At 55.3% G+C, this 20,737-nt stretch overlaps 1 protein-coding gene across 2 annotated transcripts in view; it reads left to right on the forward strand.

The window, feature by feature from the left end:
- The window catches only part of LOC146838979 (uncharacterized), a 196,277-nt gene that overhangs the window by 146,016 nt on the left and 29,524 nt on the right, over positions 1-20,737 (forward strand). Inside the window, exon 1 of one of the 2 annotated variants that reach the window (XM_085603013.1) lies at positions 6,355-6,543. The exons of the other annotated variant lie outside the window; for it this stretch is intronic. The gene's annotated coding sequence lies outside the window, so the exon portion shown is untranslated. Of the gene's footprint in view, positions 1-6,354; positions 6,544-20,737 lie in introns of those variants that run through there. 2 annotated transcript variants of the gene reach the window in all.

The raw sequence follows: 20,737 nt of genomic DNA on the forward strand, positions 1-20,737 counted from the left end.
GTTCTCCGACCCCAGGTCCTGCAGACCTCAGTCGAACCCCCCTCAGGAACAGTCGCCATTCAATGTGTGCACGGCGATACGAAGAGATATCCCACCACCCAAGTCCAAGTCCAACATCCAAAGGATCCGGGAACCACCCTCACCATAGGGCTTATTCCCTCGCTTCCAGAAGAAGCCATATTGGGGAGTGACTATCCCGGTTTAACCGGCCTTCTTCAGGACTCCACGGATTCCCTCAACCAATGGTGGGAAGAAGCCCCCTTTCCGCAGGGGCTATCCTCTCCAACAACTCAACCCAAGCTCCCGAAAACCAAAGCACAGAAAAAGAAGGAGAAAAGGGACTATGTCGACGTCTTCCCAGCGATCCCGGACGAACATCCATGGCAGATAGACCAAGAATTCAGAGCAGCTCAACAAGAAGACCCCGTCCTGCAGGAAGCCTGGGCTAAGGCGTTAGAACACGAGGATCCTCTTACCGTAGGTCCCTACTTCTACAAAAAACAGGGGTTATTATACCGAAAGGGAGGGGCACAACAAAAGCCCCAACTGTTGATCCCCGGCCCTTTCCGCGAGAAGGTCCTGTTTCTCGCCCATAGCCATCTCCTGGGCGGACATTTTGGTGATGAAAAAACCAGCCAAACCATTCTGGAGAGATTCTACTGGCCCGGGGTCCACCAACAAGTAAAAACATACTGCCGGGAGTGCCCGGTGTGTCAAAAAAACAGCAGGTATCGACCCCCTCGGGTACCCCTACAACCTCTCCCTATCATTGACATCCCGTTTAGTAGAGTAGGGATGGACATCATAGGCCCCTTGTTGCCCTCTCGTAGCGGCTGTCGATATGCCCTGGTCCTCGTGGACTACGCCACACGCTTCCCGGAGGCTTTGCCCCTACGACAACCTACTACCCAGAACATAGCGAAAGCCCTCATCTCCGTATTCTCTCGGGTAGGATTTCCCCGAGAGATCCTAACCGATCAGGGCACCCCCTTTGTATCAGCCTTAATGAAACAGGTCTGTTCACAACTGGGGATCAAACAAATCCGGACTTCGGCATACCATCCACAGACCGATGGGCTGGTGGAGCGTTATAATGCTACCTTGAAACAAACGCTGAAGAAGTTATTGGGGTTGGAAGCCAAAAGGTGGGAAGATATGCTGCCCTTAGCGTTGTTCGCTATACGTTGCAAAACCCAGAGTAGCACCGGCTATTCGCCCTATGAGTTGCTATATGGCCGGCCCCCACGTACCCTGTTAGACATGGCCCAGGAAGCCTGGGAAGCCGAACCCAACCGCACTCGCCCCCTCCCAGAATACATAAACAACCTGCAAACCCACTTGGCAATGATGAGAGACATCGTACACCAAAACCTGGAAAACGCCCAGAATAAACAGAAAGTACAGTATGACAAGGGGACAAAAACCCGGAACATCTCCGTAGGGGATTTGGTACTGTTGATGATGCCATCCTCCGATCATAAACTCCTAGGGCAGTGGCAGGGCCCGTATTCCGTGCTTCGACAGATAACCTCTGTCACTTATGAGATAGAACTGGATCCTACACGAGCCACCAAACAGATCTTTCACGTGAATCTGCTAAAAAAGTGGGAAGGCCCCCGTCCCGTCCTCTCTACCACTGTAGAACAGATACCCCTTTCCTTTGCCACCTGTATAGACTCGGGGCTACCACCCCAACACTGTCACGACCTCAAAAATCGCCTATACCCCTTACGTCACGTGTTCTCCTCGGTACCGGGTCATACGACCATCACCGAACACACCATACCCACGATACCCGGGAAGGTGGTCAGACAAAGGCCATACCGAGTCCCTGAAGCCCGTCGGGCGATTATAAAAGAAGAAACCGAACTAATGCTGCAAATGGGCATAATAGAACCCTCAGTAAGCGACTGGAACTCTCCAATCGTCCTCGTTCCCAAACCTGACGGGTCAGTCAGATTTTGCATTGACTTCCGGGAAGTCAACAAAATTTCATCCTTTGACACGTATCCCCTGCCGCGCGTCGACGAGATGATCGAACGCATAGGGAAGGCACAATTCATCTCCACGCTAGACCTCTGTAAAGGGTATTGGCAGATACCCCTCAGGCAAGAGGACAGGAAGAAAACAGCGTTTTCCACCCCTGAGGGGTTGTACCAGTTCCTTGTTCTCCCGTTCGGCCTTCACGGTGCCCCCGCCACATTTCAACGAGCCATGAACCACGTCTTAAGACCCCACACCCTGTATGCGGGGGCATACCTAGACGACATAATCATCTATAGTGATAGCTGGGAACAACACTTGGACCACCTTCACAAGGTCATCACCTCCCTGGGGGTCATATGGCTTCACAATCAATCCCGCCAAAACCACCCTGGCTGCACAAACAGTACAATATCTGGGATACCTCCTGGGGGAGGGCCTCATCCGACCCCAATATACCAAAACCGAAGCCATCCGTTCCCTCCCCTTCCCGAAAATGAAAAAAGACCTCCGTGCATTCCTAGGCCTCCTAGGGTATTATCGGAGGTTTGTACCCAATTTTTCACAAAGAGCAGCCCCTCTCACAGACCTGTTAAAAAACTCCGCAGCCACGGAGACATTGCTCCGAAACCCAACACCCTTGTTATGGGAGGCCTTTTCCGACCTCAAACATGCTTTGACCTCTGGTCCCGTACTTGTGAGCCCTGATTACACACGGCCCTTCCTTTTGCAGACAGACGCCTCAGAACAGGGGTTGGGGGCAGTATTATCCCAAAAGGACCCGTTTGGTAATGAGAAACCCATTCTCTACCTCAGCCGGAAGTTATTTCCCCGAGAACGCAATTATGCTGTGGTAGAAAAAGAAGCCCTGGCTATTAAGTGGGCAGTAGAAAGTCTCCGCTACTACTTAGAGGGTCGTGAATTCACCATATACACCGACCATGCCCCTCTGGAATGGATAGCCCGAAACAAAGGACATAACGACCGGGTCCTTCGCTGGTTCCTTGCCCTACAACCCTATCGCTTCACCACAGTACACCAAAAAAGGGCAGACCAAGGAAACGCGGACTACCTGTCCCGTTATCCCATGTCCTCAACCGGTACACGAAAGACACCTAGGGGAAGGGGATGTGACGGATCCTTTCCCCCGGTGCCCAATCCCTCACGCCCACCGCCCGGATTACCTCCTCTCCAGCGCTATCCCTTCCAGGACCCACAAAACCGAAGGATCACCAAAGCGTCCGTGACAACGGAGTCCCCGCCCCTCTCTCTCTTTCAGGGTCCAATCAGGAGTGACGAAGGAGCGGAAGGACTTGCCCGGTGCCCCGGAAGTCCCGCCCACCTACAACCAGACGACCACAGAAAAGGCGGATCCGAAGAGACTGGAGTCGTCGAAAGATCGTGGCAGGAACTCTCGGCTGGCGATAACGCATAAAACGAAGACGGAAGCGGAGAACTCGAGGAGTGGTCGGAAGACTGGTGGAGTCCCCCGGAGGTAGCTGAAGAGCGGCCGTAACTCGGAGGAGAGTTACGGCGGAGCGCGTGAGTACCTTCCACCATACCCTCAGTCTGTTAAAGTGCTCTATGTACATACGAAACCCCCCCTTGTATATAGCGTCCCTCTATCTTCACAATCACATCCAGCCACCTTGTAAATTGTATACAGCACCCTGCACCGTGTACATAGCTTTTTCTCACAAACCTTTCCGAGCATCCTTCCTGTACCAACCCCTTGCCTTTCCCCTTCTTGCCCCTTTTCCCACACGGTCTGCTTCCTCCTCTTCACCTTTTGGTCTCGGGGACAGTGTCTTCATCTGAGTCCCTGCAGGACTAACGGCTCCTCTTTCTTTCTCTTCCGGTCCTCCGAGGAGCACCCGCCCTGTCTACCGTCGCCGGTTGCAACCAAGAACGGAGACGTCCCGGAAGTACCGACCCCGACGACCGCGACGAGGGAGTCTTCCCCAGCTACCTCTAAACCCTCACCCCCGTGTAAACGGAACTTCTGTTCAATAAAACTACACTATAGCCCACTATATCTGGCCTCCTCGTCTGACTTTCCGGCCCGCAACACCCACACGCCGACACCCCCCTTATGATCTTGAGACAGCTCATGCAGAGCCTGCGACAAATGCTGGGTGCCCCCTTACGATCCTGAGACAGCTCATGCAGAGCCTGCAACACATGCTGGGTGCTCCGGCTTACAATCTTGAGACAGCTCATGCAGAGCCTGTGACACATGCTGGGTGCTCCCCTTACGATCTTGAGACAGCTCAAGCAGAGCCTGCGACACATGCTGGGTGCTCCCCCACTTATGATCTTGAGACAGCTCATGCCGAGCCTGCGACACATGCTGGGTGCTCCCCCTTATGATCTTCAGACAGCTCATGCACAGCCTGCGACACATGCTGGGTGCTCCCCCTTACGATCTTGAGACAGCTCATGCAGAGCCTGCGACACATGCTGGGTGCCCCCCCTTATGATCTTGAGACTGTCCCAATGTTGCATTATATCCTGTTGTGGAAAGGATACAAGGACACTATGGTTGCATTGTATGTTACAGCTGCGGACAGACTTTTTTTGAGCACCACTGCCCACAATCTATGCTGTTTGTTGGAGCCGAGGCTGGGCCTCTCACTCTCTGAGCAGGACGGGCACGACCTTTGGAAAGACCATGGCAGTTTCCTCCAGGAGGTCAGGTTGAAATTCAGTTATTTCAAGGTCCTACACCACTGGCACTGGACGCCGGAGTGGATCTACAAAGCACATATGGCAGACGATTCCAAGTGCTGGAGGTGCTGACGGTGTGGCGCACTCGCCTGTGACATTTTGCATTTCCTGCGGACTGTACAGTACTTTGTGCTACTGGGGCTCCGTTTGGGATACCTTGATGACCAAACTAGGGGTGGCACCGCAATTCATGGCCCGTCTGACCTTGCTTCACAAAATGTCAATATTCCAGAATTTAACACACCATGGTAAGAGTTAGCTGGCTACGGCCTTCGTAGTGGGAGTTGTCTTTTTGGGGGCGACCATGGGGCCTGGCACCCTGACATTTTTTTTTCCATGTCCCTTCCCCTCGTGTTCTCCCTCATCCTCCTTCCCTGATCATCTGCGGGATCTTCTGAGCCACATCACCTCTATCTGGAGGGGTTATTTTATTTATTGTTTTCTTGTTATCAATGTCTTCTCACAAGTTCTAGTTTACACAGTATCTTGGACTCTGCTGAACCGATAAACTTTCATACCTGTTATATGCTGATTGTATATGAAAAATCAATAAAGAATTGAGGTATTAAAAAAAGACACAGAGAGTGGTGTCACTTAACATTTGATTTTGACAATATCAAAGGAAGAGACATTACTGAATTTTTAGACTTGATCAGAACGCATGTAAAGTGATAAGATTGACAACCAAGTCTCTCTAAAATAGACATTCAATTTAACATTCTACTGAACTGTGTGCTGTCCTCATGGTGAAATATGAGAAAAGTTTTGCCAACAAAATGTGGGACAGAGGGTCTGCTCTGTGCCGAATAGTCACTTGTGAAGTTCTAGTTAATCCCTTAGCTTTGAAGAATGGGCCAGGTTTGAGTGAGACCTCAGCACGACCCCCAAATGTGTTAGTGTCACTCGTGATGAGTGAGGCTTGAGGGCTCTGATGTATGCACGTCTGAGACAGTTGTGCTCTTAAATCAGAAACTCAAAACCTAATTAGGGCCTAAATTTCAGTCTAGTTCGAGGATATAAAACCGTATCATATATAAGGAATAAGCCACAGACACAGGAAAAATTGAAATAAGCTGTTCCTTTAATTGTCGCTTTGACACATGACCTATGCCCCATTCTACTTGATTTGGTGTTTAAAACTCCATGGCACTTTCCTCTGTTTACTTTCCTGAGTACCACGCTCTGGATTTGAAAAACCGGCAATTAAGCTGCCCAGTTTAATTGAAAAACTTTCCGAAATACTCATATATTCATTGAAATACAGACTGTTACTTCCAGTTGTCACATTTCTGTAAATACTCTTTAGTCCTTTACATCAGTGTTTGGAAGATGCTCATCTGGAGTGAAGCTATAAATACTTTTCTACAGCAGCAACCAAGTGTGAGGCCCTGTACTTAAACTGTCTGACCCTTAAAAACATTCACGTCTGTGACATCTGAAATCCCAGGTCTTTGCAGGCACCAATGCTTGTTTGTGTGAAATGTATTTACTGCTGGAGCCTAAAAGCGGCGGTTCCGTCAGCGGCCACCAGAGGGAGCGCCTCGCCTGCTGATGAAACCCATTGAGCACATTAGATGAAAGAGAGAAGGATTTCCTCTTCCGGGTCAGCGGCGGCAGAGACAGCACCAGCAGCGGATGCTGACATCACTTCTTGTCTCTCCTGGTGTGTCCTGTCTGCCGCAGAGGAGGAAGGATCCATTGTTTGTCCAGTTACCTTCCTCTTCAGACCCACACAGACCCCCTCCCCCTCAGACCCCAGATCTGCCCCTGCCCCCCCCCCGCCCCCTAGGGGGAGGAGAGAGCCTGGACATGTCTGCACAGGTTTCTGCTCAGGTAGGAGATTGTCAGCACCTTCTGTGTTTGTAGAAATAGACCGAATAATCCTGGAGGGAATCTCTGCCGGAGCCTTGCTGAGCTGGGCTCTTCTATCCGGGGGCCCTGGGGGTGTTTGTGGGCATCTTGTGTGTTAAAGAGAAGATATGTGCAATGCACTGTATATTGCTGCACTGTAAGGATTCTGTGCACTGCACTTTATCTTACTGCACTGTGAGGAATCTGTTCTACTGAATTGCACCTTACTACACTATGATGAATCTGTGTAAACTGGATTGCGTTCTACTGCACTATGATAAATCTGCATTGCATCTTACTATACTGTGAGAAGTCTGTGCCACTGCTCTGCCGTTTACTGCACTGTGAGGTATCTGTTGTGGAGGTTAGCCTTCAGGGGCAATGATAGCAGAGACGCTCATGTAGGTGATAACAGGGCTCTCTTTATTCACTAATACAGGCTAATTATAACTCGAGGGAGAGCGCCGGGGGCCGTCTTGCCGGTGCACAGACTCGGCGCTAATGAGCCCCAAAATGGCCGCTGCGCGCCTACGTCATCGCGTGGACGCAACGACTAGACCGCAACTCTACATATCTTCCTTTTTTCCTTATACATAACAACAAGAAAATTATTACTTGCGTGCATTCTCTCCCTTCTCTCCTTACACATTAATAACAGAAAATGATTACTTGCGTGTGTTCCCCATCAGTCCTCCATCTCAAAGTCTCTAAACCTCGTAGGTTTCACCACTGTCCTTCCACTCTGGGTACACCTCACCGGAGTGCCTGAGGAGGGGACGGCGTTCTCCCGGGAGGTTCTCTGGTCTTCCCTCCCGATGTTCGGGATCACTCCTTTCCCGGGAGATCTGCTACCACTTCCCCAAGGTTCCGAGGTACCCCGACCCTCATCATCATTTCAGACCGCTTCACCTCCGCTTTCTCTCGGGCTGCTTGATATGTTGTCTGCCAGCCTTGCCTCAGTCCCTTGAGGCCGGGACGGTATCCCTTGTCCATTGTCCCGTCCGTCCCACTGCATGATCTTGTTGCACTTGGACATGCGCTCCTGTGACCACAGCTTCCCGTCGCTGAGTAGGGCAGAACGGTTGTAAACTTCTTCCAATTGCATCGGTGCGCTAAATTTGCTGTCCCCCTTCCTTCGCAATTGGGCCAGCTTAACCCGCACCCACTCTCCCTTCTCGAGTTCCGTCTCTTTGACGCTTCTCCTTTTGTTATAGTGTTCCGCATATATCCTTTGGGCTCTCTCTAGGTTGTGACGTACGACAGCAGGCGACCACTTACTCGTGATGGTCCGCTCCTTCCAAGCCACATTGTCTTTCGTAAAGGGGTCTCTACCCCTCAAGATCTGTAAGGGGCTGTACCCTGTGCTGGTGGGTGTGATCCTGTACGCCCACACCATACTCTTCAGTTCCTTTTCCCAGTCTTTTCCGCTCGCAATCGCTGCTTGCACCGACCCCATGATGACACGGTTGAATCTTTCGGCTTGACCATTCCCTGCGGGGTGGTATATCGACGTGTGTTTTATCCTAATGCTGTTCCTCGCCATGTACGTGTTCCATTTGTCGGACACGAATTGAGGCCCATTGTCGCTTAGGATGGAGCGAAGGATGCCTTCCCTGAGAAATACTGCCGTCAGGAACCTCAGTATCTTGTCTGTATCCATATCCTCTTGTACATCCACCTCCGGCCACTTGGAGTACTTGTCCACAAGAACCAACGCATATTTCTGGATGCCCTGCTTGTCCAGTATCGGCCCAAGTATGTCTATGGCTAGGTCTTCCCAAGGATTCACCGGGTTGTCAAACTTCCCCAGGGGTGGGCGCAGTAGGCTCAGGGATTTGTCAGCCCCTTGGCACTGGCTACACTCCCGCACATGCCTCTCTATCTGGTTGTCCATCGCCGGCCACCAATACACTTGTTTCGCTCTCAAATTTGTCTTGACGATACCCAGGTGGCCCTCGTGGATGAGAGTCAGCAGGTGTGGTATCAAATTGTTCGGGGGGACTACTTTTTCCCCTCTCCTCAGGAAAATCCCTTGGTCACAGACAGACAACTCCTCTCTCACTTCGAAGAACTTCCTAAGCATCGCTCCCAAGTGCTTTTTTTCAGGCCACCCCTTTAGGACGCATTGCTTGACTGCTTCTAAGTCCGCGTCTGTCTCGTACGCTTCCCTCCATTCGTGCATGCTTATCACTTGCTCGTGATCGTCCATGAATGCTACTTTACTGTCCTCGTCTTCAGATGTCTTGGGGGCTTCCTCCATGGCCGCTGCTCGACTAAGGTAGTCGGCTACTTTGTTCTTTTGCCCTGGGATGTGCTCCACATCATATCTTTAGTCCAACAGCTTCAGCTTCGCGATGCGGGGCGTCGCCGTGGCATGCCCAGACGATGTTAGTACTTTGATCAAGGGCTTGTGGTCTGTCCTCAATCGGAATCTCGTTCCCCATAAGAACTGGCGGAACTTGCCCATGGCCCATACTACTGCCAGCATCTCCTTTTCTATGACGCTGTACTTTTGTTCCGTGGGAGACAGCGATCGGGATGCGAAGCTGAGGGTGGCTAAATCTCCACCTTCCAATTCCTGCATAAGGACTGCTCCCAGACCCCGGTCACGGGCATCCGTCGTCAGGATTGTCCCGGCTCGGGGATCATAGCCACTCAGCGGGATTGCCGTGCTGATGTCCGCTTTTATCCTGCGAAACTCCTCTTGTGTCTCCTCAGTCCACTCAAATTTGGTTTTGTTCCTTATCAGCTGTCTCAAGTGGTGCGTGTTGGACCCGGCCTCGTGGCGTGGTCCTTAACCCCCTGGATTGTGCCCGTTCCCCGCCCCGGCCGTCACGGGCCACCCGTCTGAACTGCACCAAGGCCCTTCACCCGGAGCTGCACGTGGACGCATACTCCTCGTGGCTCCGCCATCTTGTTGGCATCCACGTCACACCGTGCACCAGCCGGCGCGACCCCGCTCAACCCGGCCTCGACCCCAGCGAAGCCCCGACATCGAGGCACCACGAACTAGCCAGGGGGTGCCGCAGGAACCATTCATCGCCCCCGGCGGAGGACAGTATCGATGGGACCCCCAACTGTCCTCCCCTCTCGAGGTGTGATCGCCCTGCAACTCCCATGGGCCTGGCGCCTCTCCTGCTGGGCGTCTGGCCACCTCCACCCGGCCACCCCGCCCCCTCGGGCGCATAGGTCCGGACATCAAAGGGCTCCAGACCTATATCTGGGGCGACCCCACCACAGCTCGGCAGTTGTATCCCGGAGTCGAGAGCCCTGCTGATTGAATCGCGGCTGACCCTACGGAGAAGAACTCTTGTCGGAACCATCACGAGCCCTGCTGACTGCGTCGCGGCTCCTTCCTGTGAACCCTTTCTGAACCACCTGGAACATCGGAGCCCTGCTGACGCCGTCGCGGCCCAACCTCGCTGAAACCTCCCTCGGAGCCCTGCTGACGACGTCGCGGCTCGAGCTGAGCAGAAACCATCTTGAGAGCCCTGCTGATTGGATCGCGGCTCTCCACGAACTGTACGCCAGAGCCCTGCTGACGCCGTCGCGGCTCAACCCCTCCGAGATCCGGAGGTCCTCCAGCTTGAGGATAAGAACTGGGCCCCAGGTACCCTCGTACCGCATTCCTGCCAAAGACTGTCCCGCTACCCCGACCCTTCCAAAGAGACACTGAGACTTTTGGTGGATCCCTCGATCCCTTCGTGTAAATATTGACCTCGTAACCTTTTTATTGCTGATAAAGAATTGCTTGTCACAAGACAACCTCCTTGAGTCCTGTGTGGTGGTGTTACTGTGCTAGGACGTGATAGGAGAAGGATCTCTCAGGAGACTTCTCGGCAGCGCTCGGCTACTTCGTGCAGTGTGAGGGCCCCCCCCCCTTGGTGGTCGCACCGACTCCTCGGGGTCCGCCTTCCAACATTTGGTGGCCAGCGACGGGATCCGAGCCGAACGCAGTACGTACCAGCCAGTACCCACTAGCTACCCATCCAAACGAACAGCATCATGAGCAGCCAGGAAAACAACGCGACAATGGAGTTCCAGCCCGAACGGCTGGAAGAATATACGCACAAAGAATTGAAACAGTTCTGCAAAGACAAAGGCATTGCAACCACCAGCCTAGGTACCAAAGAGGAGATGCAGAAAGCTCTGAGGGCATGGTTGGAGGCCGGGGCAGGCCCCTCCCAGGAAGAAGGGCCCTTGCCCCTGACTGAGACCACAGCAACCGCACGGACTCCGGCAACCGGAGGAAGAAAGAGCCTAGAAACCGGCCTCTCCGAAGAAGAAATACGAGAGCGGGAAAAGGTCCGGAGCCACGAGCTAGAGCTCGCCCGACTGCGGCTGGACGGTGAACTCCAGCTGGCAGAAAAGAAACTGGCCCTAGAGCAGCTGCGCCTTCAAGAAGAGATAGAGGAGAAGAGACGACACCGGGAGTTGGAGGAAAAGAAACTAACTCTTGAGCACGAGCGCAGTCTCAAGGAGCTCGAGATCAAGGCCAAGAACGGAGGGACTGACACCCCCAGTACTAGAGACACTCTACCGCCTTCCGAGGCCAAGGTACATATCCCGAAAGAAGTCGTCAAGGAGTATTACAAGAATGACGACATCCAACAATGGTTCAAGGCCTACGAGGTGGCCATGACCTCTCATCGGGTGCCCCGAAAGGACTGGGGCGCGGGCCTGTGGGGGCGGTTCCTGAGTGAGGGGCGGGACACGCTGCTCCAGCTACCGGAGGAGGTGATGACCTCCTACGAGCACATGAAGGAGGCCCTGCTCACCCGCTACGGGCTAACAGCGGAAATGTACCGCCAGCGGTTCAGAGACTGCAAGAAAATCCCGGGTACCACATGGGTGGAATATGTGGACTTTTTCAGTCGGGCCCTAGAAGGGTGGATCAAAGGGAGCAAAGTAACCACCTACGGGCAGCTGGTCGACCTCATCGTGTGGGAACACCTTTCCAACAATTGCTTCGTGGAACTGAGACAGCACCTCCTCGACAGCAAAATGACCGACCCGCGAAAACTTGCCGTCGAGGCCGATCGATGGGTCAACTCCCGGGTCCCCCGGAACTCAATGGGGGAGTACCAGAGGAACCCCAACGGACCCCCCCGCCAGCGCGGTGGGGGGGGAGGGCCGAACAGGAACCGAGACCCTCCCGCCGGGGCCCCCAGGAGCCCCCCTCGAGGGCCACCGCAGCCACATCTCTCCCCGAGCCTAGCCCGAAAGGTGGGCCCGGCCCGACCCGGACCACGGCCGCCAGTGACCTGCTACGGCTGCCAACAAACAGGACACTTTGCCAGCGATCCGGCCTGCCCTCTGAACCGAAGAAACGGGGCCGGCGGGCACCCGCCCCGGCAGCTGACAGCCGCCGCCTTGGGGGGAGGAGAAGAGGAAGAGGAGGCCCTCGACCGAGAGAACACTGAGTGGGAGCCGGCAGCCATGTCCCTGGTCTGCCTGGGTAGCCGAGAGATGGTACCCTGCACCCCCATCCCAACCAACACCCAGAAGTACCGGCATCAGGTCACGGTCAATGGACAACGGGCCGAAGCCCTTCGTGACACAGGCGCCAGTATCACCGCTGTCCGCTGCCACCTGGTGACCCCTGGGCAGATTCTACCGAATGTGCTGTGCCCCGTACGGACGGCCGACAACAGTGAAAGCCTATGCCAGATGGCCCTGGTCCCCTTCGAGTGGGGAGGGGTGACGGGCCTGCTGAAGGTGACAGTGCGCGACGACGCCCCGGTCGACTGCCTCCTGGGGAACGACTTGGAAAGTTCCCCCTGGGCTCAAGTAGAGCGACGAGAGCACCTCCGAATGTTGGGACTGGCTGATTGGGCCTGCGCCATCACCCGGTCCATGACCGCCCAGGCCCCCCGCTCATCCTTGACCTCCGGGACCGCCCAGCCCGAGGGGCTCACACCCCCTCCCACCAGCAGCGAGGAGGAGGCGGACACCGACCCTGGACCCAGCGAATCCTCCCCCGAAGAGATGGCTTCTCCGAGCGCCCTCCCAGAGCTGACACAATGGCGACACGAAGGGGGCCCCACCCGAGAGCAGTTCCAGCAAGAACAACAGTCCTGTCCCTCTCTCGAAGGGGTCCGACAACAGGCGACCGCGCAAGCCAACGGTGACCAGACCGGCACCCACTGGATCTACTGGACCGAGGGCCTGTTGTACAGTGAACAGAAAGTAGCAGAACTCGGGGCCAGCCGCGTGTTGGTGGTCCCCCTCCGCTTCCGGGAGTTCCTTCTCCACCTGGCCCATGATGTGCCCCTCGCCGGACACTTGGGGCAAGACAAAACGTACAGTCGTCTGGTGACCCACTTCTACTGGCCCCGGATGCGGAGAGATGTGGACAACCACTGCCGGTCCTGCCAGACCTGCCAAGCCAGCGGAAAGACGGGGGGTCGGGTCAAGGCCCCCCTCCAGCCCTTTCCAGCCGTCAGCACCCCGTTCGAACGGGTCGGAATCGATATTGTGGGACCCCTGGACCCCCAAACCGCCCTGGGCCACCGCTTCATCCTGGTCCTCGTGGACCACGCCACCAGGTACCCGGAGGCGGTCCCGCTAAGAACTATAACGGCCCCTGTGGTAGGCCGGGCCTTGATGGGGATCTTCTCCCGAGTGGGATTCCCCAGCGAAGTGGTGAGCGACCGCGGCACGAACTTTATCTCCAGGTACATGCGGTCTCTGTGGCAACAGTGCGGGGTCACATACAAGTTCACGACCCCCTATCACCCTCAGGGGAACGGACTGGTTGAGCGGTTCAACCGAACATTAAAAGGGATGATCCAGGGCCTGGAAGAACCCCTCAGGCGGAAATGGGATGTCCTGCTGCCCTGCCTCCTGTTTGCCTATCGGAAGGTCCCGCAGAAGTCCCTGGGGTTCAGCCCGTTTGAACTATTGTATGGACACCCGGTCCGCGGACCGCTCAGCCTGGTCAAGGAGGGCTGGGAGATGAAGCCCCGAGGAGCCCCTCCTGACGTCTACCGATACCTCCTGACCCTCCGAAACCAGACCCGCAGGTTCCGAGCCATGGCCGAAGCCAACCTCGAGGCCAGCCAGGAGGACATGAAGCGGTGGTACGATCGCAACACCTCTACTATAGAATTCGAGCCAGGACAGAAAGTATGGGTCATGGCCCCGGTCGAACCCGGCGCCCTCCAGGACAAGTGGACCGGGCCCTTCAAGGTGGTGGAGAAGAAAAGTCCCGTCACCTACCTGGTCGATCTGGAGTCCCCCCGGAACCCCCTCCGGGTCCTACATGCTAACAGGCTAAAACCCCACTTCGCCCGGACCGAACTGAGCCTGCTGCTGGCGACTGACGAAGGGGGCGAGGACGACTCCGAGCCCTTGCCCGACCTCTTGCAATCCGACATTCACGATGGATCGATCGAAGGGGTCCAACTCGCCTCGTCCCTGACCCCGGAACAGCGCAACGACTGCCAGCAATTACTGCGGGACTACGCAGCCCTCTTCTCTCTCACCCCGGGGGTGACCCACTGGTGCGTCCACGATGTCGACACCGGGGAGAGCCCCCCCATACGACACAGAGCCTACCGGGTGCCTGACCGAGTGCGGGCCTGCATCCAGGCCGAAGTAGCGAAGATGCTGGCCCTGGGGGTCATCGAGCCTTCCGACAGCCCGTGGGCCAGCCCTGTCGTCCTGGTGCCCAAGGCCGCAGCTCCCGGTCACCCCCCGGAGTTGCGATTCTGCGTGGACTACCGAGCCCTGAATGCAGTAACCAAGACAGACGCACACCCGATACCCCGGGCCGACGAACTCATCGACCGCCTAGGGGCCGCTCGCTACTTGAGCACGCTGGACCTCACCGCCGGGTACTGGCAAATCCAGCTCACCCCCGGCGCCCAAGAAAGATCCGCCTTTTCGACCCCGGATGGGCATTACCACTTTCGGGTGATGCCCTTCGGAATGAAGAACGCCCCGGCCACCTTCCAAAGACTGGTGAACAAGGTTTTGGCCGGGCTTGAGGCCTTCAGCGCGGCCTACTTAGATGACATTGCCGTGTACAGCAACCACTGGGCCGAGCACCTTCTCCACCTGAAGGCCGTCCTGGCCGCCCTTCAGCGGGCCGGGCTCACAATCAAGGCCAGCAAATGCCAAATCGGCCACGGATCCGTGACCTACCTGGGCCATCAAGTGGGGAGCGGGCAGGTGGCCCCCCTCCAAGCAAAGATAGATGCCATCCAGACCTGGGAACCCCCCACTACCCAGACCGCTGTCCGGGCCTTCCTGGGCCTCACCGGATACTACCGGCGGTTTATCCGGGACTATGGGAGCATTGTTGGCCCCCTCACAGAGTTAACGTCCAAAAAGCAGCCCAAGAAGGTACACTGGACACCCCGCTGCCAAACAGCCTTCGACACCCTAAAGACAGCCATGTGTACTGCTCCGGTGCTGCAGGCCCCGGACTACCAGAAGGAGTTCGTGGTACAGACGGACGCCTCCGAGTATGGGATCGGGGCCGTCCTATCCCAAGCCGACGAAAAGGGGCTCGACCGACCAGTGGCCTTCATCAGCCGACGACTACTGCCCCGAGAGCAACGCTGGAGCACTATTGAGCGTGAGGCCTTCGCTGTGGTGTGGGCCCTCAAGAAGCTCCGGCCCTACCTCTTTGGCACCCACTTCCGGGTCCAGACCGACCACCGGCCCTTGCAATGGCTAATGCAAATGCGGGGCGAGAACCCCAAGCTGCTGCGGTGGTCCATCTCGCTACAAGGGATGGACTTTGACGTCGAACACCGGCCCGGCAATGACCACGCCAACGCCGACGGCCTGTCCCGCTTCTTCCGCCTTGACGAGGAGAATCCCCAAGGAGATGGGTGACTCTCCATGCCTTCGGCTGGGGGGGACGCCTGTTGGACCGGCCTCGTGGCGTGGTCCTTAACCCCCTGGATTGTGCCCGTTCCCCGCCCCGGCCGTCACGGGCCACCCGTCTGAACTGCACCAAGGCCCTTCACCCGGAGCTGCACGTGGACGCATACTCCTCGTGGCTCCGCCATCTTGTTGGCATCCACGTCACACCGTGCACCAGCCGGCGCGACCCCGCTCAACCCGGCCTCGACCCCAGCGAAGCCCCGACATCGAGGCACCACGAACTAGCCAGGGGGTGCCGCAGGAACCATTCATCGCCCCCGGCGGAGGACAGTATCGATGGGACCCCCAACTGTCCTCCCCTCTCGAGGTGTGATCGCCCTGCAACTCCCATGGGCCTGGCGCCTCTCCTGCTGGGCGTCTGGCCACCTCCACCCGGCCACCCCGCCCCCTCGGGCGCATAGGTCCGGACATCAAAGGGCTCCAGACCTATATCTGGGGCGACCCCACCACAGCTCGGCAGTTGTATCCCGGAGTCGAGAGCCCTGCTGATTGAATCGCGGCTGACCCTACGGAGAAGAACTCTTGTCGGAACCATCACGAGCCCTGCTGACTGCGTCGCGGCTCCTTCCTGTGAACCCTTTCTGAACCACCTGGAACATCGGAGCCCTGCTGACGCCGTCGCGGCCCAACCTCGCTGAAACCTCCCTCGGAGCCCTGCTGACGACGTCGCGGCTCGAGCTGAGCAGAAACCATCTTGAGAGCCCTGCTGATTGGATCGCGGCTCTCCACGAACTGTACGCCAGAGCCCTGCTGACGCCGTCGCGGCTCAACCCCTCCGAGATCCGGAGGTCCTCCAGCTTGAGGATAAGAACTGGGCCCCAGGTACCCTCGTACCGCATTCCTGCCAAAGACTGTCCCGCTACCCCGACCCTTCCAAAGAGACACTGAGACTTTTGGTGGATCCCTCGATCCCTTCGTGTAAATATTGACCTCGTAACCTTTTTATTGCTGATAAAGAATTGCTTGTCACAAGACAACCTCCTTGAGTCCTGTGTGGTGGTGTTACTGTGCTAGGACGTGATAGGAGAAGGATCTCTCAGGAGACTTCTCGGCAGCGCTCGGCTACTTCGTGCAGTGTGAGGGCCCCCCCCCCTTGGTGGTCGCACCGACTCCTCGGGGTCCGCCTTCCAACAGTGCGTCTTGGTGGCGAAGTGGGGAACAAATTTGCTATAGAACTCCGCCATGCCTAGGAATGATCTTGCGTCTTCCTTCGACTTGGGTGGCGGAGCATCACATATCGCCTTGGCATTGGACTGCTTGGGGGTGATCCCCTGGTCGCTGATCACATGCCCCAGGTACGTCACTGACGTCATCCCAAACCGGCACTTCTCCCACTCCGCTGTGAGTCCATTGCGTTCCAACACATGGAGGACGGTGGACAGCTTGGTGTCGTGGTCCGCCTTGTCCTTCCCCATGATCAGGATGTCATTTTGGAAGTGTTGCACCCCCTTGATCTTGCGGAATAGACTTTGCATTAGCTTCTGGAATACGGCTGCTGCCGATGCTAGCCCAAACAGCATTCGGTGGAATTGGTAGCACCCAAAGGGGGTTATAAAGGACTTCAGCTTCTTACTGGAGTGGTGCAGCGCAATCTGGTGGTAGGCTGACGTGAGATCGATTGTCGAAAACCACTTTATTCCTTTGGTGTTGGCCAGCATCTCATCTATCCGTGGCAAGGGGAACCTTACAACGATGATGTTTTTGTTCAGCTCCCTCAAGTCCACACACAATCTTATTTTTCCGTTCGGCTTCATGGCGACCACCAACGGGGCCAACCACTCTGCACTAGTGATCGGTTCTATGATGCCGTTTTCTTCCAGTCTGTGGAGCTCCTGTTGCACTTGGTCTCGGACTGCCAGGGGGATGTTCCTCACTTTATGACATACCGGTCGGGCATCCCCTCTGAGCTCGATCCTGTGCGTGAATTTTGTCAGTCTTCCTACTTTGCCACCAAATACGTTGGGAAATTCTGCTTTGAGCCTCCCCACTTCCGGTCGTTGTTCGTCACTGGTCATTAAGACTTGAGTGGTGCCGCTTGGGTTCAACTGTATACCAAGGTCGCCTTGGTCTACCCAACCTAGGACCGATGGACCTTTCTCCGCAACGTACAGCTTGCAACTGGCGTGCCGTTCCTTAAATTTAAACTCCAGGAGCCGGTATCCCACCATTGGGATGGGTTCTCCAGTAAAGGTGACGGGGCGGATGTCTGGGGGCTCCCGGTGGTCTCCAATGTGGTCCTTAAACTGTTCTTCCCAGACGCTGCGTTGTATGATGGTAAAGGGGGAACCGGAGTCGGCTACCATCTGAATTTGTACCCCTCCAATCTCCAGGTCACACTGCGGTTTCTTCGATCGGCTGCAGTTTATCCCCATCACGTGTTCGTCTATGCATAGCACGCTGTCATCATCGTCTTCATTCCCATCGTCTTCCTCCACCTCTTGTGCGACGTATTTGACTGCTCTTGTCTTCAGCTTGCGGCGACACACTTTCTCGTAGTGTCCAACTAGTCCACAGAACAAGCATTTAGCCTTAAACGCCGGACAGCGCTTGTCGTGTGCTGGGTGCGACCTGCTGCCGCATCTGTAGCACATGCCCTTGCTTTCCGTGACTGGTTTCTTCCCCTGAGGCAGCCTGAGTGACCACTTGGCCTGTGTCCTCGTGTCTCCCATTGCTCCTTTGCCTCTCTCCGGTGGTTCAGACTCTGTGACTTTGTTCACCATGGGTTTCGGGGTGGCTTCCTTCTGTGCCGCTTCCGCGCATCTCTTCGATAGCTCCGCCTTCTTCACCATGGCTTTCACTTCCTTTAACGTCGCATCGCCATTGACCCACAATTTATCTTGTATTGCCGAGTTGGTGGGGTGCATGACAATTTGGTCTTTTATAAATTCGTCGTGCAACGTGCCGAACTTGCAGGTGATGGCCAACTTCCTCAATGCCGCCACGTATTCATCTATTGGCTCTCCTTCCGCTTGTTTCCTTTGCTGGAAGTTGTATCTATCAATAGAGGTGCATACCGCTGGTCTGTAGTGCTTGTTTAAGTCGTCTATCGCGTGTTGGAAGACATCATCGTCCGCTGCTTGCCGCGGCGTGGGGGCAATGTTCTGAAACACCCTGATTCCCTCCGGGCCCAGGTTGTGCAACAGGATCCTTCTTTTCCTTTTGCTGGGGAATGCTTCCCCCGCTTCGTCCTCCAGGGCTTCTATGTAATTCATGAAGTTGTTAAATGGTAGCGGCAGTTGCAGTCGATAACCTTTCAAGCATTGCCCGGCGGTAATCGCCTCTTATACCTTTCGAAAATTAACCAACAAAGAGGCAGGCGCCGGAGACTGGAAGGCAGGAAACAAAGTTTTATTCCGTCGGAGTAGAACACATCAGATCAGACAGCAAGGTATCGTCACGAGGTGCTCTCTCTGCATCTCTGAGACCTGGTCTCTTATACACATGTTTATGACTTTATTGCAGGTTTATCATACATGGCACATTCTTGAGATCGCTTTGATACATGAAAGAACATCCTCAGAATTCCCGGCTCAGATCCGCTCCCACACATAGCTACAGTAGAAGTCCCCACCCCACCCACAGTAGGAGATGGCTATCACACAGCTGGACATTCCGCCAATTCCCGGGGGTGTGTGCGACTGGTCGGGTCTCAGGGGGGTAGGGGGCCTTGGTCTACTGTAATCCCTTTGATGTGGGGTGTTTCCCTTACAATAGTGGCAATAAACTGCATCCGCAGGGCTAGGTGATGGCCTGGGATCGGTTCGGACAATCGGGTGCAGAAGAAGGGGGTTATCAAAGAGATGTGTGACCATGTATGGGATGAAAGAAGGTGTCGGTCAGGCGCGGGATGTGGTTCCATGGCAGGGTCGCGCAGAAGGAGAGAGTTTATAGCCCATGTATGAGAGAGCGGGGGTGGTCAGCGCGCGGGGGGATGTTCGCAGCGCCAGAGGGACGTGCTGGCGATCGGCAATGAGGTCATGGTGCCTAAAATGGCCGTCGCGCGTTTTCTGCGTGTGGTGCTTGGGGAGAGACAAGATGGCGCAGATAATGTTCAGTTACGAACTAAATTTCCACAGTCCTCCCTTTTAACATATCTCGCCAGCTAGTTTAGTTCGGATCTATCCCCATAATACCTCGTACTTCTATTTCATACAGGGCTTTCATTCGTTCTGCTTCAAAGTTCAGAGTCTTAGGGCAGATGCAGTTCGTGAAAAGTGAACATAGAGGTGGCAAGCATTGAATCCCCAGGCAGCATCCACACAGTACCACAATCGGCATTAGGATAAACGTAAACAACCTCCACCCCCAACTTTTAATAGTGTCCCAAAACCAACTCCCAAGCGACCATCCTTCTTGCTCCTGATGAACCTCTGCGGAAAGTCTGTGGATCTGTTCAATCGCCTTGTAGACTGAGGGTGAGTTATCCGGTACGTAGGTACAACAGCTGGACCCAATGATGCGGCATGCTCCTCCACGATCAGCCAGAACCACGTCTAGAACGAGGCGGTTCTGAAGAGCTACCAGGCGGACGGCCTGAAGCTCAGCGGTGTTGTTGGTGAGGATGCCGGCTGTAATGTTCATTGTGGCTTCGACTGCCTGGGTTAGGTGCCGGATGGCACGGCTGTTTGCCAGTGGACCCCACAGTGGAACAAGTCCCTTTACTGCATCCATGAACTGTGCTCCAGTGGAGTCGGCTTGTACAATGTCCTTTGAACGTTTCTGCCGGTCATGGTTTGCTGGAGCCACATATGTTGGAGGAAGGATAAAAGCGATGTAGCAGGTGCCTCCCCAACCTTTCGGAAGCCAGGTGTAGGCCTTAGTACCACAGACGAAGTACATATTTGGGGAGGTAACAAAGGAGGGTGGGTCAACTGAGTCCAATGTTCGGGTGATGAGACAGGAACTGTGGCCTACCGGCTGTGTTCCTAGGCCTTCGAGGCACACCAGACCAGTGATGTTGATGACGGATAGGGCCACTGTTAGGGTGGCGGCCGTTCGTTTCCGGAAGTAAGAGAAGGTGGGCCTGGCTGGGTTGTTGAACACCTGCATTTCAACTCGTTCTTTGGCAGGGATGTCCATGTGAAAGGAAGTGTTTGATCTCAGAGGACAGAAGGGAGCAGAAGTTTTTCCAGTCTTGTTCAGCCAGAACCCATGGTAGAAGTGTGACACAGTTTTGCCGGAAGTGGCATTGTCCTTATAGCTTTCTTGCAGGAGGATTAGCCACGCGAGGCAGGAGCCATGGACAGAGAAAGGTGAAGGGATGAAAGGGATAGAGTGT

This window comes from Triturus cristatus, chromosome 4_2 (genome assembly GCF_964204655.1).
Source record: "Triturus cristatus chromosome 4_2, aTriCri1.1, whole genome shotgun sequence".
NCBI classification, from domain to species: Eukaryota; Metazoa; Chordata; class Amphibia; order Caudata; family Salamandridae; genus Triturus; species Triturus cristatus.